Source organism: Amphiprion ocellaris, chromosome 22 (assembly GCF_022539595.1).
Source record: "Amphiprion ocellaris isolate individual 3 ecotype Okinawa chromosome 22, ASM2253959v1, whole genome shotgun sequence".
NCBI classification, from domain to species: domain Eukaryota; kingdom Metazoa; phylum Chordata; class Actinopteri; family Pomacentridae; genus Amphiprion; species Amphiprion ocellaris.
In genome coordinates this window covers 17,863,625-17,879,133 of record NC_072787.1, presented here as the reverse complement: position 1 = coordinate 17,879,133, position 15,509 = coordinate 17,863,625, and the positions used below count along the sequence as shown (strand labels likewise).

The 15,509-nt window shown below is 36.4% G+C and overlaps 1 long non-coding RNA gene across 4 annotated transcripts in view; it reads left to right on the top strand.

Moving 5' to 3' along the window:
• Positions 1-1,799: 1,799 nt before the first annotated feature.
• Positions 1,800-15,509, top strand: part of LOC129348008 (uncharacterized) — a 42,263-nt gene continuing 28,553 nt past the window's right edge. For all 4 annotated transcript variants that reach the window (XR_008600415.1, XR_008600414.1, XR_008600413.1 and 1 more), the window contains exons 1-4: positions 1,800-2,073; positions 2,688-2,761; positions 5,001-5,058; positions 5,747-5,815. This is a non-coding gene — a long non-coding RNA (uncharacterized LOC129348008). The remainder of the gene's footprint in view (positions 2,074-2,687; positions 2,762-5,000; positions 5,059-5,746; positions 5,816-15,509) is intronic.

Sequence of the window (15,509 nt, the reverse complement as noted above, 5' to 3'; positions counted from 1 at the left end):
ACAAGGTCAATATCTGAAAGCCAGGGCGATGGAGGGGATCAGCCGTGAGATTTTTAATTTGAGAAAGCGTAAAGGGACTTTCCTGGTGAAAGACAGTCTGTGAATTCTAATGGACTGCAGGGACTGAACGGGCAAAATGTTGAGTTGGCATATGTTTTCCTTTTCAATTTTAAAGTAATATGAAATGCAATTTATACACAGTATTGCAACCTTACAGACATAACCTTGTATATTGCATGAAGGCACTACTGCATTGAAGGCCATCAAGCCAATATTTTTTAATAGTGTACAAGTTAAAACAAAAATAAAAAAATAGCAAGGGTCCATTTTTGCTTATTTTGGAGACTGTGAAATTCTTTCTAAACTCATTAAAGCTTGATGTTTCTGCTTCTCAAACTCTGCAGGTGCAATTCATATCAATATACAATCCACACCCTATAAAATGTCCATTCAAAACATCTGTTTCCAAAGCTTTATAAGATATTTCTATGCTTCTTGGATTCACTTTCCCAGGAATTTTGATTTAACTTCCAAATAGATTTGAAAAGGGGAGCTGTCACACTCTATTATGGTGACCTCAATGATTCTGTGCTCTATCCAAATCCAGCGGTTTTCCATAACAATGCAAATTAAAGGGTGCAAAGCCGAAGGAGACAAGACTTGTTATTTTCCATCCAAAGGACAGCGGTTCTTTACAACAAACTTGCCTGTATGCCTTCTGTAGGCTTTGACAGAATTTCAATGCCAACTTGGAAGTTGTTCTGTGTGAGACAATAAGGTTTTGATGTCAGTTCATGAGGATCAGCAACTGTCTTGAGAAAGTGATACTAGAGCTGTGAAACACGGCTGTAAGGGCCTGCAAGAGATTATTTTGTGAATGAAAGAAAGTTTGTTTTTTAAAATATAAATAGGCTATATGTTATTTTCAGCTAAGACCTTCTGACACTGATTTGGAGCCTAAGTTTGAACAATTTTTCGAAATGAGGGCAAGTTACCATGCAGCCATACATTAAAACTCAACCAAGAAGATTTGCTTTAGGCAGATTTCCGAACATGTAGCTGAATCCCACAACTTCCCTACATAAGGGATTAGTTGAGCTTCTATTGTGAGCATGTATAATGCAGAGGAGCAAGTTATTCTATTTTAGAACAATACTACGCCCGGCTCTATAGCATATGTACGCCTTAGCACAAGCTTACCACTAAAAATGTACCAGAGCTGTAGTATATTATTAGTTGTAGCTCCTTTATTTGTTTTAATGATTTCTTGGGATGAGCTTACTCTAAAACTGCAATTTCCCTTAGGAATTGGTTAGTAATCTATCTATCTATCTATCTATCTATCTATCTATCTATCTATCTATCTATCTATCTATCTATCTATCTATCTATCTATCTATTGCAGTCAACTGTATGTAGTCATGCACCATACATAAATACATATACATACCTATATTAGTAAAACATGTGGAATACACATCTCTTATATGTACACTTATTCTAATTCTATGTGCATGTCTGAGGCAATTATATATGATTCATCTGTAATACATGATAGCCTGCATCCCTGCCATTTTCCCACAGTGAATAGGCTGCAGTCAGTGACCCACATCTCAGTGCAATGAACTGCTTAACTCAGACTGTTTTATTCAGTGCACTGTCAACAGACGGCTGAGGAGGCGGATGGGCGGGGCTTACACTTATCGGCCGTTCTGACTGGTCGCCGGAACCGACTCCCTCTCTGCGATTGGTCGCCCGCGCTGTCACTCCGGATCTGTTATCATCGCTTCCCGCGCCATTCGGCGTGCACGCGCGAGAGCACCAAGCACGTAACCGTTCGGAGACTGTCTGGAGTGTGTCTGAAATTGATAAAATTGGAAATGGAGTTTTGCGTCTCTTCGCTCATTCACCGGGAAGCCGCCGGCTGGAAAAAGGGAAATCTTTGCCGTCCTCCTCAGACGCCTTCGCCCACGAGTCGCTACGCTCAGCCGAAATATTTTTTTTTTTAGATAAACGCTGTGAAAGTTTTTTCTCCTGCAGTCTATCAGCAGACAGCTCTTTATGTTCAGGCAGGTAAGGCGAGCGCCGGAGTGCAAGCTGTCTAACATATAGTGGATACTGCACCACTACACCATGACTTTTATTTTTGGGCAGCGGTGTTTATTTGTGAATGTTAGCAGCGTGTTTTTGTCAAGAAAAAACAAGAAGAAACGAACAATTTTATAGATTTAAATGGGCCCGTTTTACGTAAGAAACTACAAATAGCCCGCTCGGTTTTTAAAAATAACGCATGTTGTGTTAAATGAAATAATTTTTAAATTAATACCACACTGTGGCTATGTTGTTGTGACGACTTTAGCTCATTCACTGTACTTCAGGAACACGCGCAGGTGACGCACCTTTGCTGACGTGAGGTTGTTGATTAGCCCCACGCGCGCTTAAGCTACCTGTTAGCATACACCTGAGGGGCCAAACCTGCCTTCAGAGGACTCTTTAATTCTCGGTTTAACCCTTTCAGCTGCACTACCGAGTCAGTTTGTGATTACAAAGCACCGAACAATGTATTTTTAAAAGCACACGTGCCATTCACTAATGTAAACTAACATATGTGGCCTTGGAGTGATGTAATATGAACCCCTGTATGAAAGTTTGTTTTCTTCTTTTCTGTCCCTGTTTATGCTCTGCAGGGGATCATCCTCCAGCTTTCTAGAGTTCAAGAGGAGTGCACCAACCAGGAGGCAGCCTGCAAGAGCACAGAAAGGTTGGTTGTTGTGCACAATGTAGATTCAGACAGTTGTGTATTCGCTTTTCGACTGTGTGAGCTAAAGGGAAGCATTTGAATTTGCTTCTTTATTCATTGGCTGACTGATTACCTCCTTAAAAAACACACTTTTTCTGTGCTTTTGCTGTCATTTTAATTCTAAATTATTACAGAAAACATCTTGAACTTCACCTCAAGTAGCTCCAAAGTACAGTAAAACATTTTTTCATGCTGATAAAGAAAAATACATATGAATTTACACTGTACAGAGTTTCACTGACACTACATTCAAAAATTCATAACACAAATATTAAAATTTCGCTTTAAATCTGTCTGCATCTGTGCACTAAATAGCACATTCTTGCTACTTATTGCCACAATTATGCATATACACTCTAGTCCAAGCTGCAATATTTTGTACATTTGTAAATGTCCCAATTTTGTTTTTAATTTGGTTTGTACAGTGTCTTGTCATGGTTGAAGAGGTCAATTATGAAACAGTTCCCCACTACAAAAGAAAAAGCTTTAAATTTTAGAATGCAGAGAAAGGGAAAAAACAGCAAATGAGGCTTTAACAAAATAGCAAACAATGTGGAATCAGAGAAAGTTGTGTGCGACAATGCCAGTGTACCTGATCTGCTGCTGCCTCAGATTCGTCTAGACGCTTTTGCTCTGTCACTGCGGTTGTCTACAGGCAGTGCTGTCATATGACTTGGAGAGCCTTCCTCCCTCCTTCCAGTGTCTGCTGTTTTGGGGCAAGATGGCTGCTAAAGTGCTGCTGTTACTCATGACGTATATGAATCAATATGTGCAAGGGAAAAAAAACAGTGGGAAAGATGGCGATGCGCTGTTTTTAAATCGCATAACATGCCCAAGCATTTAAAACACAAAGAAGGGATGTAGAACGTTCACTCTTTTGTGCATTTATTCAAATTAAAATTAGTGCATTTGTGAGTTGGATGATTATTAAATCACTAGATACCAACATTGGGTCACTGCGACCCGGTAGCTGAACAGTTGCAATGCCTTTATGCAATTCTTGACCTGTTGGTAGTTTTCTCCAGACTTATTCCTCTACTGCTGCATAAATCTGTCTGTTATTGGGATGCTTGGTAGCCATTTTGTCTGATTCATCGCTGCCAAACGCTTGCAGGATATCCCAAAAATTGCTGTAAAGAACCACAATCTATCTGCATGTTATAAAAATAGCATCAGACCTTGAAAGACTTGTATTTTTATAATTTGTTTAGACGTGTCATTAAATATAGCATTTATGGAAAGCCTTCATCTTTTGAAGACTGTACTATTGAATATACTTGCAGTTACTGCACAGACTCGGTGCATTTCTCTTGGGTAATTGCAATATCTTACAAGAGGTGTGACGAAATATAAAAGCTGTTGCTCATAAATGTTCAGTATTTCTTAACACTTGGCAATTGCATTGAGAAGGCAACAGTGTGAACACGAAATCTTTTTTAACATGAACTAATGCTGAAAATAAAATTCGAAACTGTAAAATTCCGTTTATATTTTTGTATAAATAGCTGACAATTAGATTTTGAATAAATGCCCCTGAAAAGTAATCAGATTTAATAAACTGCATTATTCGAAGTGTGTTACAAATGTTATGACTTTTTGTAGCTTTCTTGCTTGAGACTCAGTTCTAAGCTATAGTAAAAGCCAATAACATGTATCCTAATACCACAATTATTGTTATCTAGTGGTCTTCAAGACGATGTAACATAAAGTCTCGTATTTTAACAGCAATTTTATTTTTATAAACAGCAACGTGTTGTTCAGTGGCGCTGATGAAACACTACTTCCCTGGAATATTAACTTTTAACAGCTTTAAAAACTAATTTTGTTGCACCAAAGCAACGAGATTCGCTGTATTATTATCGTTAAAAAATCCGAGCAGCTGTAGTACACTTTCCACAGTCCCCTTTTTTGGTTTCAGGCTATAGAAAATATTAACTTTGGCTTCTAAAAGTGCTCCAAGCGACACTTTGACATTACAAGTTACTTTCACTCGCTGAGTCTGTGATGTTTATCTGTTTGCCATATCAGTGACCAGCCTGGACAGATCTCTTCATTATCACCTACTTAGTGCATACTCGTCTGCTGTCAGACAGCTCCTTTAGTCTCTTCTTGTCATATTCTTTAATGGTTTTTGAGTGCTTGTTGACGATGTTTTCACTCGAGTGTGCAGCCACACTTAAAACATGCAATATTTCTGCAGGCCTGTCCCAAACCTGATCCAGGGTCTGACAAAAATAATTGGAATTGCAATTAGAAAGGTAAGAAAAATGCGCAAAACTGAATTTTAAAGTCATGAATTCCTCTTGCAATAACTTTGTAGTGATAAATTAGCGAATGTCGGTTCAACGGTACCTTTATAAAAGCAGAATATGAGTAGCACTTGTTGTTTTTTTGCTTCTATTGGACAAAACAAAATAATGGTAGTGTCAGATTTTTATTTTTGTTTTGCATGTAGTCATAAATAATCAAAAAAAAAATATTGATTATTTCTTGTTATTTGTAATAGTGACCACAGTAATAATTGGATGAGAATTTGTGTGATCATTGCTGTTTGTGTGCAGTTTACAAATTAAGGTAATGCATACTTAATGCAACTTTAAAACAAAGTTATTCCTCATTTGCGCTTCTCAAATTTGAAATCAGCTATGTTAAACTCACTATTATAGCAAACAACTAGAGCTTGAACCTTTTTAGGAACGATGAATCACTATTAATTATTTGCTTTCAGATTCTTTCACTCATAATTGCAGGCATATATTTGAACAATATCGTGCAAAGTTAGTGACTGTTATTAACTAAACAAAAGGAAAGTTGTTTTTAATTAAATTGTTGTCATTTCAGTTTCTTATTCTGCTTGTTTTCTGTGTGTGCAACAAGTTAATGTGTTTCTTGACCATTGCCAAGGCCAAAGTTGTTTGCTAATGCTTTTTTCTTTCATTTTCACAGGAGAATCATGGTTTCTTCCAACCTATCATGCCTTCATGTCTTTGACCCTGGAGTGTACTCACCCAAATGGTAAGATCTGTGTTGACCTGTTCATTACCGCACATTTGGGCACGTTTAAAGTTGAGAAAAGCAATCCTAGGAATGCTTTAAGGTGCTGTAGTGAGTGAATACGATTGCCTGAGGGAGATATCAGTCCACTGCACACACCAGTATTTACAGAGCTTGAGCTCTGGCCTGCAATGCATGATGTTATGTTGAGAAGTGGCTAATCAAATGCACTCCTGTCATTCATTCCTGAGCAGCAATCATTTTTTATTAACACAGATTTTTGATCTCTTCATAAGATAATCATGGATATGGATCTCGTAACTTTCACTTGAGGCTTAGCCGGAAAATGCTGATGTGAGAAGGGCTCTGAATCTTCATCCTGTTTTTCTATTGAATCATTGTCTCCACCCACAGTGCAGTCACGAGGTCTAACGTCATGATGATGTCTGGGGAAAACAGGCTTTCATCTAGACTCTAATGCTTCCTGAGCTATAGTGGAAATATTTCTTGGGTTATTTCTGTGCAAATATAGAGTAGAATCTGAGCATATTTCAAAGCATTGCTCTGTACGACAGCAGCACCTGCCATCGTCTGCTGTAAATGGCGGGTTGTTTATCTCACCAGCCGTTGCTGCGTAATGACGCAGTTTCCTTTTGACATGGTGTGGCTTATTTTAAATCAAGGCCTTCACTGTATTTTAAGAAGTCTCCTGGCACCCTGCCAAAGATGGATCCATTTGCCTTTTCTCTTCTGAGAGCACAACTGCACAGCTGTGACCCTTAGCTGGTCCTAGCCATCGATAACTCTAAGCCATCAGCGTCCATTTTAGGTGTACGATCTGGCAAAAGAGAGGAACTGTAATGTAGCTTGCAGAAAAGGGAGTCTGAACTCACAGCGTACAGTAAATCCTCGTAGAGTAAATGGCTCAACTTTTGTGGAGTCAACAAACTTTTTTAAGTGAAAGAGGCATGAAAATAATTAAGAACAAATGCGTATATGTGAAAAATACTTAGATTTAATTATGGTTTATGATTTATAGGTTTAATATTTTCTAGTGCGGCGCGATTAATTTTTATTTGCAGGAGCATTTTAATTTTAATATAAAATGTTCGTATTTTTCAATCATATTTATTCAGCGATCTTACAAACGCCTTTTATGCAACATTTAATATAAATTACAAAGATGCTTATCAATAACGATTTAAATAAAATGTTAAAGCAGTAATTAAATGCAACCGTGTAGTATAATACAATACAATATTATTTACAGTGTAAGATAAAATTATATGTCATGCCTATAGTGTGCGATGCAGTTTTTGCTATTTATTTAATTACAAATATAATTGAAGCTACAAGTTCATACAAAAAATAAGCGTTAATCAGTTAGGCACACAACATAAATTAATTTGATTAATAAATATCAAGAGTGGTGTCGTATATTTAAACATTTTATTTAGAATTTTGAATTTTTCACAAAGTGAATATTAAAACAGTCATTGGCTCTTGTGGTCAGAATTTGTTTTACAGGATCTAAAAAAACTGACATCAATAAAATATATGCACACGATAAATGAACTGCTGTTTATTTCAGCGATTTCTGCTTCAAAAACATTCAATAAAATTTTGTGCAGTATTTCATCACTGATAATAGAGGACATTAAACAGTTTGATAGCCGTTTTGCGTGTGATTTGTACGATCATATTATGCATCTATTTTCGTATTATTTAATTTTTCTTTTATCGTTTAATTATGCACAATGCAATTTTTGTTGTATAAAGCAAACTGTATGTTTATTAAAGGTAATTAATATAATGATAATTCATATATATTGTGCTTATGGAGGCTCACAGCAATTAGAGCGATATAATGCTGTTTAATTTGTTTGTTTTATCAGTTGAAAATTAAGGCCTCAAAAGTGTTAATGAAGTTGCATAAGCTGTAAATGTGCTTTAAATTAAAGTCCACCCATTGCAGCAGTCACTTGAAAGCATTTTATATTGTGATGTAGAACTGCTAGTTTGTCTCACGGAAAGATTTAGGTGACCTTTACTCCCTTGAATACTTGTTTTCCTCCACTGTTAAGACCTCATGTGAAAGCCAGACTGTGTTCTGATGCCACGTAACACAACAGTGGCTGTCAGTAACATTAAGCTGGGCCTCTGCTCTGTTGCACAAAACAGAAGGAGGAAAGGAACTTTTGAGTTTATGCATGTGTTTTGGTGTCATGCAGGCAGCTCAGAATTACCAAAACTATAGGTTAATGTCAGACGGAGTGTTTTGATTTTTTTTTTTTTCTCGACACACTCAAACCTGTTGGCTTTTGTAGATGGGACAAAATAAGTGGAGTTTAGTTGACTATATTCTATAGTAAACTATTCAGTTCAACTTATGCAAGCAGGTAGTGTAGACATTTCCCAGCTGCTATAATGTTTGTTTAAACGAAACAATTGTAGTTGTTGTCAGTCTGAGTATTTAAATTGTGGTTATATTAAATAATAATTAATACTGATCGTTTATTTGGTGGCGAGTGTTTTTGATTGTATTGGTTTTTTAAGGGTTTTTTGTACTGATCCAATATCTTATTTCTGTTGATAATGTTCAGTATGTTTTCTTTGTGCTGAATTCATGAAGCCTTGTAATCTAATATTAACATTAGTACATCGGGTGGATTTTTCTTTTAATTTTCTGCTAAAAGAAAACGTGATTTATGAAAATGGTTTTGAGTCAACACTAAGATCTGTGCCTAGCAATAGCAGATCTTTGTTTATCACTAAAAGAATCACGGTCAACACAGCACTTGCTGACTTAGCAGAGGTTTTATATTTTAGCTGCAGCCAAAACCTCAGTATCAACGTCACATGAATATTAGATCCTCATTAGAAGAAAGCTGTCTGCCTGAAATTGCATAGTGACTGTAATGTAAATGTCGTGTTAAAGCATTGTTCCTTTCAAGCTTTGTGAAAGGTAAGTAAATAACCTGCTTTTGTTAACTGGAGTGTTGAGTGTGTTTGCCTGCCTCGTTACAACTCTTTGTGATCCAGCCAGTCTTAAGATGTGCACATGCAGCATGTCCGTTCCCAGTCAGCTGCGTAGCATTGACAGCTTCAGCAATACTTCCTGTTTTCATTTGACTGCAAATCCACCACTGACTTTTAAATGGAGTGTGCTCATCTATAACACTCTCATAAACAGTACAAAGAAGGCTGTAGGCCTGGGTGACCACTGTTTGACTGCAGTGCAGAGCCACATGCTTGCTTAAACTCAACAGCAGCCTGAACATGTTACCTTCTGGGGAGAAACTTTTGGCCTGAGATGAACTTCTGCTTATTTACTTAACCCTTAAGTTTCCCTGAGTTCTTAGCAGACAGAAAGCAAACACATGCTGCAGGATCGAGGCCTTGCAAATGAAGACAAATAGTCTAAGTTACTATTTTCTAATGACAAAACAGTTATACATAAGTATTTATCACACTACATAGTGCTTCATGAAGATTGCATTGTTCGTTAGACTAGCAGGCTCAGAACATGCATGTAAAACAGGAATGTTGTAATTGTTAACTAAAACATCTCAATGTTTTCCCTTATATAGAAAAGCTTACAAAAACTCTAGCTGCTTTTGGTTGCAACGGGTCACTTTCAGTTCTCTAACCCAGGTCCACTTTGCTCCTTTCCAGATATTTACACATGCCAGACACTGCTAAACTTTCATGCCCTTGTACCACTATACAGTACTTACTGTATAGAGCTTGACCAGTATTGGTTTTTAGCAGCTGATATTAATATTTAGAAAAACAAATGCATTCTGATGATGAAAAAACAAAAGATATTTGTTCACTTTGTGCAGATTTTAATAAGATGTTAATCAATTTATTATGACCAAGCACAGCATTAGACTGTAATATTGTGATCTGAGAACCATGTTGACTTAAATATAGTAAAAAATATTATCAAGGTCTAGTTCACTCAGTTCTAAATTTCAACCAAAAAGCTGCTTGGACTAAAGTGTAACTTGTTGCATTAACTTTATATATTGATCTAAGAGAAACTATTAAGTTGTATACATTTTGTCTACGCTCTCACCTGCTTGAATTGTTGCTGTAAAATTAATATTGCAAAAACTAAAAACATAACTCAGTTTAGCAGCAGAAGAGGTAGTTAATTAGGTCTTGTATAAATGTGGACAACCCAGTATTTATTTGACCAAATATTTGGTGTAAATGTATCTTTACAACAAGCTTGTGTTTATATGTGTCTATCTCATTCTATTTTTTTTAATTATGTAATGAATATTTTTAAAAATACTTGTCTGAAATACTACTACTAGTTTGAATAAAAATTTTCTCAGTTCAGCGGCTTTACTAAAAGTTTCCCCCTCAAAGTGGGATATGTGAGACTTGAGGGTGTGCTTGCATTTTTCCCTAATTGGGGCTTATTTTAACACACCTGGAATACCTGCTCTCACTTTGCCATTTGACCTTTTGTGAATTAAGACAACAAGGCAGAGTCGGAGCTCATCAACCCTGCGGTACATCATAGTGAGGAGAGGCTGCACCATGACTAATTAGTAAATCTCACTTCTCTTTTAGGTGTAAAAAAAATGATTTCCTTTGCAGGGAGTGAGGGGGTTGATGAGTAAATACCCACCTGCACCAAGCTGCAGTAACCTAATAAGTCTCCCTGGACTTTGAAAGTGAATATTTCATATTTCACTGATCTCTAACAGCTTTTCTGCATGCCTCATATTTGACTCTCCGCAAGCCTTCTAAGATGGGTAAGACTGCACCCACAGACTGCAGGGTCTCTCCAGTCACACAATGGCGTGGAAAGGTCAGGCCTAATGAAGTCGGGGGTGTGACCCCTAGTATTCAGTGACTTTGCATGGGCTCCCATCCGACCGCTGCAACCATGCCGGTTAATCCCTTTTTGATCCTAATTGATAGGCATTAACATGATCCTTATCCAGGAGCTGTGTTTTGTCTTCCACAGCCCTTCTCTCTGGGTGTCAGTGACACAAAGTGTGAAAGCGTTAAACCAAATGTGAAATTGATATTTTTCATGTTTGTGTGCTTAAACTCTGGCTGTGTTTCTAAACACTCACGCAGAAGTGCTCAGTGTTCAGCGTTTGCCCTTTGAGGCTCTTAACAGGACTTAGCATATAACCTCTGGAATCCGACTGTGATGTGAATGGTACCAGCCCATTTCCTGTCTGTTTTCCTTTGAGTCCTTCTATCTTCATCAAGAGATGATTACTGCCTTTAACTGTTAACTAATTACCCTCTTTAAAATGTTTGCACAGATTTTAAGTCAGGGCACATGATACTTTTATGAAAGCACAGACACTGCACGATTTCCAAAGTGCAGGTGTTACACACCACTTCCCAAGGGCTTTGCTTCACTAACTTTTAGCTTATATAATCCTGTATTAATATAATCATATATGTTTAATGTTTAAATCCAAACATCATTGTGCAAACCTTGTAAATCCTCAATTAACCAAACAGTCAAATATTCTAAGCAGAGTTTGTTGATGTTCAACAGGCATTAACGAAACCTTTGAATTAGTACTTATAGTTGGTCCTTATTAGGTGTTTTAGTTTGTTCTAGCAACTGAATCTGATGATCCACTTGTCTAAATAATATCAGTGCAACACCTGAGAGAACTTGGTAGTTTCCTAACTCGATCTTGATATTTTGTTTAAATTCCTGTATATCATTAGTGATTACACTATATATTTTCCAAAACTATTTTTGAAGTCAGAACTGTGCCAGCTTCTTGTATCTTTACAAACCAGTTGCACAGAATAATAAAATTTGTATTTTGGTGTGACATTTTAGTCCACTGTGAAATTAAGTTAGTAACTTTGATTTGTTTATGTCTCTTTGATATTTATTCAAGTTTTGCCTAACATTTACACTTGAGCCCATGATCAGTTTATAAAAATCGCAATATTAGCTTGCATATTAGTGTAAGTAGTGCTAAGTATTACTTTAACGTAACTGTTTTCAAGTTGATTTTTGTAAAGTAAATTGTATCTTACAGTCTGAAAAACATTGATTTTAGAGGAATGAAAATACTTTCAACATTTTTTAAGTTCACATCTATCTGAGGCTGCATATCTAAACAAAATGTGAATATTTCTCTACACTTCCAACATTAAAATAAGGCACCACTAATAAAAACACTAATAAAAATTGTTGCCTCAAAGAGCAAAAATATATCACGTAGCTTGTGCTTACAAGGCATGCTCTGTTAAAAAAAAAAAAAGTATCCCTTTCAGTATTCTATAAACTTCTTTCAGAATGGTCTAAGCACATTATTTCACCCTTTTTAGTCTCTTTTTACTTTGGATACATTTTATTCCGTTTCAGACATGTTTTTAAAAACATTTCATCTCTTCTTTGTCATTTGATGTTTTGGTTAAATTTTTTTACCAACTTCGCTATTTCTTTTAAATTTTTTTTTCAGATGTTTTCAAATCTTTATATGCTATTGAATTAATTACTTAATTTCATTAAACTGAGTAATTACTGCAGGTGAATACTGATATTAAGACTTAGCTCTTTCTTTAAAATACTAGTATCAAGACTTGGTTTCTTTTTTAAAACTGTATAAACCATTTCCCCTTATATGCCTGTTCCTTAAAAAAAATCTTCAGATTTTAAAGCCTTTAGTGGACAACCATATGTGTGATTATTTTTTTCTTTTTTCCCTCAATATACTAGAACCTGCACAATTAAGAAGCGTGTCTCGCCATTGTGCTCAGCAGTGTGCAACAACCCACTTTAGCTGTAAAATGCCAGGTGTCATGTTGGTTCTTGTTGGTTTCACACAGCGACTCAAGTCCCTCCCAGGAACGCATTTCTCATGTCTCCATAGGATTGAGTGTTATTTCCAGCTTGTTTGTTGCAGTGAATAATGAGGACTCTGTAAGGCCTGATGACATAATTTGGAGATTGCTAAAGAAAAATAACTAATTATGAAGCTAAGGCACTACAGATTGGGACTACGCTCGTGTACTCCACTTGACTGGCACCACCTGCCCTCTATATGTCACACTCACTTCACTTATCCCACTGTTGTGAAACCGAGATGGTGTCTGCCAGTTATGTGCAACCCCCAACAGACACATATGCACTGAATCAGTGGTGGGTTGGACTTTATAATGGTGGTGTTATTTAGATTTGCTTTAACCATGAACAAATGATTAGCAGATGACGCACAGGTTTGTGAAATTGGTGGAGAAAAGATATAGTGACAGCATCAGTGAGAAAACTCGCCTCAGAGTTTTCTCTTCTCTGAGATGGTAGGAAAGTTTAGAGAGTCAGAGCACTGGAGAGAAAGTTCTAGAAATGCTGTATTTGTTTCTTGGTGCTGTAGCAGTACTGTACACATATGATTACCTAGAGGTGTTTTAGCTTGATCTGTTGGTGAAAGAACTTTGGTTTTCTTGCATTTTTGTTGAAAATAATTTCCTACAATGCTAGCTGTTTTGGGAATAGACAGTTAGCAGGTGCATGATTGTGTGCAGTACTGTATGAAGAGTTTGCTTCAGTTCTTGCTGAGGCTGCCTGCCAGCTTTTTAATGTAGGAGAACAAAAAAATAAGGCAATGTAGTTCATGAATATAAGAAGAGTGAAAGCCTGTTGGTACTGGTACAGTAAGTTCAAATACATTTAGTGATTTTTCTGAAATTGTCATGCTGTGTGAATAATAATTGGCTAACACCCACACTGTGCATCTGATTCCCACACATTTAATGTAATATTGTTTTCTTGATTCTATTGTATATGTAGAAATAACTGTCATCTTGCAGCACGCTCACATAAAAAGCAAACTCCACAAGCATTCTGTCTGTAGCTGCCCAGTAATTTTGTATTCTCTCCTTGTATATAGGCCTTTTTTTCCGGCTGTTTTTTATCAATAATTGCAAGACCAAAAAGCACTTTTTGAGAAAGCAAAGAAAAACAACGTCAACCACATGAGTTTGTGTGTGTGTGTTAGAGGTTTGACTTTCAGGCTGAAGTGTCCAAAGCAAGTGAAAGGTTGCAGCATCATTACACTTTTACATTACTGGCAACTGACTCTCCAACTCATGTTTATGTCAGATGCTGAACTGAAACAAGCAAGTACAACCAGGTTTTAGCATTATATAGCAGGTATACCTGTATATGCCAGAATCACATCTTTGAAGTTTGGAACTTGTCCTATTATTTAGTATTAATAAAAACAAAACTGTTCAATTCCTCTTGAGTTTTACACATGAACAGCAGACAGATCACAGCACCAAACCTGCTCTGGTTTATTCTGTCTATATTGTTTCAATATGAATTACTTCCTTTAGAAATGACACAGATGAAAATATCACATGTAAAGTACTTGCAGGATGTTGCTGCATCACAGCAGGGATGAGAAGAGCTTGTTGTCATGTGTGAAGTAGGTCTTTTAAGACATTGAAGTCTACGGTAATTTCCACTCCTCTCAGGATATAGCTGTCAAAAATCCCACCAGCAGACTGTCAGTCGCATTCAGTTCATTTTTACGAATCAGCTTATGTATCTGTGTCATCTGACCATTTTGACAAGTTGAAAGTGGATCACTTAGCATGTAGCCAAATGTCTTTGTTATTTGCTTGTGTTCATGTATTTCTTAGTTATTTTTTACTGTTTTATTGTTTTAAAGAATTTCCTTTGGGATTAATAATGTTTTATCTCATCGTATTTATTTATATAGCAATTAAAAATGCAAAACTAAGGTTTGGGATCTGGATGTCTTTTATATTGAGCTCCTGTATAAGGGGGGAAATGAAGAATGTAGCAAAAAGCCGATGATAAAATATAGAAAATTAGGACCTGTCGAAAATAAAAAGTTAGCTGGTAAATGATTCACCGAATAGCTGTGTTTACCCTCTAACTATATATAAAATTTGCACCATGTAAGACCTGCGATACTGTATATTTTACTTGATGGCAATTTTAAAAAGATATTAAAATAACATGCAATTCTGTTTCTTAAATTCAGCTTTACAGAATTTCTTTGGAGTTCAAAAGTAAAAACTAACAAGAAATGTTAATAAAAATTCGTCTTTAGGTGTATGGGATTTACCTTGGATATGTCCTAATTCCACCAACAATATGCATATATCTCATGATTCATTAAAGTAGTATTTTGCACTGGCAATACTATTAAATCAGATTTCCTAAATCCCTCTTACCGACAACTGAAGACAGGACGACAGGTCTATCTGAAACATTGAATATGTGCATTCATTTAAAGCACAATTCTTTGGTTTAGTTGGTTATATCCTATAACTGTGTCCTGTTGTGTGATGACAGAATTCGAGGAAATGACGGTGACTGTGGTCAGCACAGAGATGACTGATAATCGGTTATATCGATTTGTGTAGAGAATCTGTAAATTTAAATTATCTCAGTGATTTGTCCCTCCTAGAATTTTGTGACATGTTTAAAATGTGTTTTGAAGGTATGGTTCATACTTCATGACTTGTACTAGCCAAAGGCTAAATTCAGATTTTGTGCTTTGTTATGAACCAGTTTTTGTAACAGAGCTGGTAGTCCCATATGGGCAGACTGCTCAATCTAACTTTACTTGTCAATGCTGCACATTCACCTTTCTCCTGGCAGAACCATTCAAGATCAAGGGCAGCATCACCTTTGCCACTAATGAGGTTGTTTATTTACTAAATTTCCTTGTGG